Raw genomic sequence first — 5,871 nt, forward strand, 5'->3', positions numbered from 1 at the left:
CTGTGGTCTATGACCCCACCGCCTTCATTGCGTGTAAGTTGGTAATAGTTGCCTGGTTAATAGCTTATGGTGCCGCGATGAAACCGAGGGCCCCTGTGGAATAGCTGCCACATGGTGATGCTACTCGACACATGCTAGTATCAAGGTTGTTGACCAAGCACCTTACCAAGTTACATCGCCGTATTTTTGGTGAATTGTATTGAGCAAATGCCATTTTTGGTGAATTGTATTGAGCAAATAGTTAAATAGTGCTTAAATATTTTGTTCCTATGGTTAGTATAAAGTATGGACTATTGCATGAAGTACTTGTTGGTTGAAGTTAATCAAGATTAGTCCTTTTAAAAAATTGTGACAAAAGTGTTCAGGGTTGTTAAGTTCCAACTGAACTCTTGTCTTTTCTAAGTCTGAAAGAGTAGTAGACAATGCCATTTTGGCATTTAAATTCTAACTAAAATGCTTAAACACTAGCTTCATGTTCTTGTATTGTTTGTTGCATCTAAGTAAGCTCTTGGGCATAGGGTAGGTCATAGTTGCTTTGGGAGTCACATTGCTCTCTTAAAAATTCCCCAAACTTCGATGTAACCGCCATTCGGCGCGACGAACCTATCTTGGCGTCTCTCTAGCTTCCTCTCTGGTCATGCTCTGGTGGTAGGAATTGCTTCATTAGCTAGTCGTTAGTGCTGATTTTGGGTTCATGGACTTGGTTGAGCTTTCGTCGAATTAGTAAGTAGATTTCGGTCTGCTTCGAAAAGCATGCATGGCGTCGTTCCCAGTCTCTCGGCATGAGCCCCGCAATCACCACGTGAGCACGCCACCACTGCCTGGACGCTGCTCCGCTGGCCGACCTCGTTGGCTACCGGCTGCACGTCGGGCTGTGTCGACCCCAGCCGTCTTTCATGGATAAGGGCGGTGCTACGGTGCTGCTACTATGCGGCTGCCATGTGTGCGCTACCGGCTAGGCCATGTGTGGGGCCAATCCAATGCCATAGCAGTCGTCGTCTGATAGTTGTGGCACCCGTCTCGCCACTCGTTCTACCTACCTGCCGAGTCACTACTTGTCTTAGCTACCTCATAGCGCTACCATCTCACCACCGCTACCCTGCCACCCACATGCCATTGTCGCCTTAGCACACTGTGCCTGGCGCTCTTGCTTGTCCCATTTCTGTCCTTATCCCCTCACTAACCGACACGCCTCTATTACGCTCGCACGGCCATGTCCCCACGTGGTTGTGCCCTCGTCATGTCTTGGCCGGGCCACGTTAAGTCAAGGCCATGGGCCACGACGTAGCAGCAGTAGCGCACCATCCCCTTCTAAATCCCTAGCTCAGGCTCCTAGTCCAATCTCTCATGCCATAAAGTAGTGAGGGGATTGGGGGTAAGTCCCAATCTTAGGGTGAGGATTCAATTGATGGTGTTTCACGGCTTGGGTTGACCCTCTCGTATCAGTGCTCGCCTTATTTTAGGCAAAATCTTCATCAGCGATGAGGTGACACGTCGATGTCCATCTCGGAGCACCGCCGCCCTGCTAGCTCATACATGGCCAACTCCACTTGAGCCATCCTTGACGAAACCACCGCATCGACCATGATCCCTGTAAGCTACTATTGCCCATTCGCCCACCCTTTAGTCCGTTAGCCACGCTAGATCACTGGAACAGCCTCGCCGCCGTCACAAAATGTGTTGCCTCGGCCACCATCGTGGTTGGCTAGGCTTAGATACCCCTTAGAGTCCCCAACCATCACCCAGCGTAGCCATGGGAACCCTGGGTGGTGGTTGGTTTCTTTGTGGAGTCATCAGGGGCTCCCGGTGCCGGCGTGGGCGTCGTGCGAATGTCAGAGAGAGGTATAAATAAGGTTTGGACTTCGGGTGGATTTACAACAAATACAAGGTCTCTTTATCATAAATGTCGCGTGCACGGAGCGTTTCTGCCATGGGCCGCTTGTTGGACCAGCCTGCTATGCGCTCAACCGCACTCGCGCTGGGCCAGGGAGCTACTGGGCCAAATTGGCTGCCGCTGGTTTTTCTCTTTTCCATAAGCATTTTCTAATTTAGTTTCTAAGGCAAACATGTAAATTCAATGAAAATTTGTGTAGTTGACCAAAAATTGTGAAACTAATTGTGTTAGGTTCCTAAAATCATGATCTATCTGCTAGTATATTTTTTCACATAGTTTCATAGTGTTTTCAAGAGTAATCTAATTAATTTGAGATACTTAATATTGCTAAGACATCAACATGTAGGAATTATTGTGATGAATTGGTAGTAGTGTTGGCTCTAGAATTTTCACAGTAAACTCCTAACATTATTAGGTGCTCACTATAATTTTTGTAGCCCCATAATAATTAGTTTGCTAATATAGCTAATGAGCCCTAGTGAGAATATATATTAAATCCAAGAAATGAAATAAAGAAACACCTTGGATTGTAGGACTAAAATGATTGTCAAGAAACAACGCCTTATTCGGCAACATGGATATGTAGCCTAGCACATTAGTTATTAGAGCTATCTCGTTAGCTTGCGAGGCGTAATCGTATTCTTAGAGTTGCGGTTGCTGTTGATTAATTATGTATCTACGTTGCATCCATGTATATCATAATAGGAACAACGATGGATCATGGAGTCATCTGGGGTAGCAGAACAGATGGTGCCTTGATGATTGTGTCACCACGATGGAGTGCTAACCTTTGGTTATATCTTATGTAAGCAAGCTCTGGTGCATAACCCCTATTATTCTGCACTTTATTTTATGCCTGTGCATTAAGTTTTAAGGAGTTGAATGAAAACCACTTGCATGTATATATCCTTATCCTATGATTCCTACTAGTATGTCAGGATCATGTAGATTGCTATGCTATAAGATCTGGTAGAAGTCGAGTGATTACCTGTCACTCATGAGAGATAGGAAAGATATTATTGTTGTTATTATATTTCTATCACATGGAATATATATGGAGGATAATTGGAGACCGGGCAGAATGATACTTTGGATCTAGACTTGGTTAGGCATTCGAGCGAGGCTCGGAATGCACTTGTTCTGCCTGTGTCGATTGAGGACCGTCTATTGCAGTGGATGGTAGTCAGGTCACAGACTTATTATCCTAAGCACATACTTGCTTATGGGAGCGGGAAGGCTCATTGTGCTCTTGTCGTGGGTTCCAGCTCTTTTCGAACCGACTAATTGGAGGTGGGGAAAGGTGGAGGTCTAAGCACCATGCTGAGACCAGGTCTCAAGTGTGGGGGCTTAGAGTCTAAGTTTGGACGGGGACCTAGACCCCTCGATAGGAGCGAAATGGGTTGGTCTCATTTGTGCCTAGGGTACAAATGGGGCGTGTGTTTCGGGGTACCTAGCTAGGATAAATTGATTTAGGAATTGCCATATCTGTGAGATGGTACCGACTTGGCTATGGTCTACCACTGTAGTAAGAACTGGAACTTGAAAGGTGATAAAATGGTTCTGATTGCTTATCACCTGCTTGAAAGTAGCATAGGTACTTACATAGAATGGATAGTTAATGAACTAATGATGACTGCTAATAAAATTTAATATAAGGACGCACGTTTAGTAATGCTTCCACATGTGTAATAACCTACAAGCCAAATAAGCCTTGCATATCCTTGGAGTCTTTTATTTTCCTCCTGTCGGGTAAGTCTTGCTGAGTACAATTGAGTACTCGGGGTTTTATTCCCCCTGTTGCAGGTGACTGATGGATGGTAGACGACTTTTGTGTGTGGAAACCTCCTGGTGGGCTCAGCGAGGATTCCTTTCATGCTATGAAGGTAGTATTTATTTATAACCCTCACTAAAATTTTTTAGAAGAAAAGTCTTATGATTCACCATTAATTTTTATTTCTGTTATAATTCTGATCATATCTTGTTCTCTGCTGCAAGATAAAAATGTAAACCTAAAATGAATAAACTCATTTACATGTAAAACTGTCTTAATTTTGCTATTGCATTCAACTTGTTTAAGTACTCTAATATTGTAATAAAGTGATGTAAGAAATAGTTAAGAATGTTGTAAGCTTTATTCTCCCATTTATGATCCTGATGGAAAAATATGGATTTTTGAGTTCTCCCTTAGGGTGTGCTCAACGGAATTGCATGATTTAGTGCACTCTCTTGGGTACTTAGTGTCTAACGGAAGACAAGTACTCTTGGGAGGGCATTAGATTACGTGGTTCTACCACACTAATCTTGTCCTTATTGCTAGCTCTAATCCTAATGGACATATGAATTAGGGTTTCTAGCCCTTAAGCTCTCTGGATCAAATGCATTCCTGAGGAGGGGGTACAGGCAGGTATATATAGGGGCCTTCAAGTATCCTGGACCCTTAGATCAAACTGACTTAAAAGAACGACGTAGATGCAAACACTAAGATGGTGGAGAATCGATGTAGCGAGGAGAGACTGATAGGAGGGGCCAACAGGCTGGCCGCACTAACAGTGGGGCCAGCCAGCCCCACATGTCATGGACACATGGCCTGCTTCCATGATTTGCCTTTTGGAGTCTTATAGAGTCTTCCCACTAAATAGCCGATACGAGAAGAAATCGACTGTTACGGACTATAAAGCTCACATGTCATGATTGATTGAATACAATGCACCCAGTTTTAATGATCCTTTCCCTGAAGCTATTAACATATATGCGTCAAAGATACATCACTGGCTAAATTAGATTTGATCAATATGTGGTGTAGATCCAATGAATCCGGTGAAAAGGGATATGCCACGCAAACAATCGACTATTTAATATCAACAGACCTACGAACCATCTAGATCTAATCTATTACCTTCAACAGTGAGGTTCGACCAGATCGATGCAGCTATGATGATGATGATAGTCTAGAACCAAAAAATCCATAGAACCGACCATACTTCAATAGCTTCATGAAGGTGTGCCATATCTGTGAAAGCACAGGCGAATCAGCTAAAATAGCCGATTTAGGTAGAAAAGGAATTACAGCACGTGAACAATCAACTGTTTAATATGGACAGATCTATAAACTCATCAAATCTAACCTATTATCCTTAATAGTGGGGTTCGACCGGATCGATGGCAGCCATGATAAAGATAACAAATCAAACCTTTAAAGTAAACAGATCTATTCACATTTAACAGAATCATAAAGACACACTATAAGCGTTAAAGTATGAGCAATCGGCTATTTAGCCGATGCAGGCATAACAAACAGCCAAGGTCACGTCTGGTTGAAAGCAAATCTACCAACTAGCATACTCTGATCTAAAGTGCCAATAGTGGGGATCGACCAGATCGTTACAGCCATAATAGCGAGCTATAGACCAGATTCAACTAGCTAGTAAACCCTCTCAAGATCAAACATGCCTTAGCCACATACTATGCATGATCAAGATCGAAGTGGAACGGCCGATAAAACAAAATCCATCGTTTAAAGTAAGAACCATCGCAATGTGACAAAATAAACGATGGACTAAAAGGATGTGAGGCCGATCTAGATCAATCTCGATCAGGCAGGTTGATATTGCTGAAAACTAATGACAACAAGAACATTAGCAAGATCGGTAACTTAATGAATCTACCCGAAGGATGCCGCCCTTAGGTAGAGCCGATAACTTGACCTTAATCTAATTTGAGCAGTGGAGGTAGAACTTAACCAATGCAGCCGTACTTAAACTAGATAAGGATCGATAACTAACTTATACTAGAACTCGTAAGAGGTCGGCCGGACCGATGCAGCCTTACAAACAGAAATATAAGCCATGACGGTACTTACAGACAAGCCGGAGGTCGACCAGATCGATGCAGCCATGCTTGTTGAAGAACTCGCTGAGATCTACAGTACTCCTACTCCTAAGGGTTGGCGTAAAGCCAAAAAATAAGTAATTGGTATT

This window comes from Miscanthus floridulus, chromosome 14, assembly GCF_019320115.1.
Source record: "Miscanthus floridulus cultivar M001 chromosome 14, ASM1932011v1, whole genome shotgun sequence".
NCBI lineage: Eukaryota > Viridiplantae > Streptophyta > Magnoliopsida > Poales > Poaceae > Miscanthus > Miscanthus floridulus.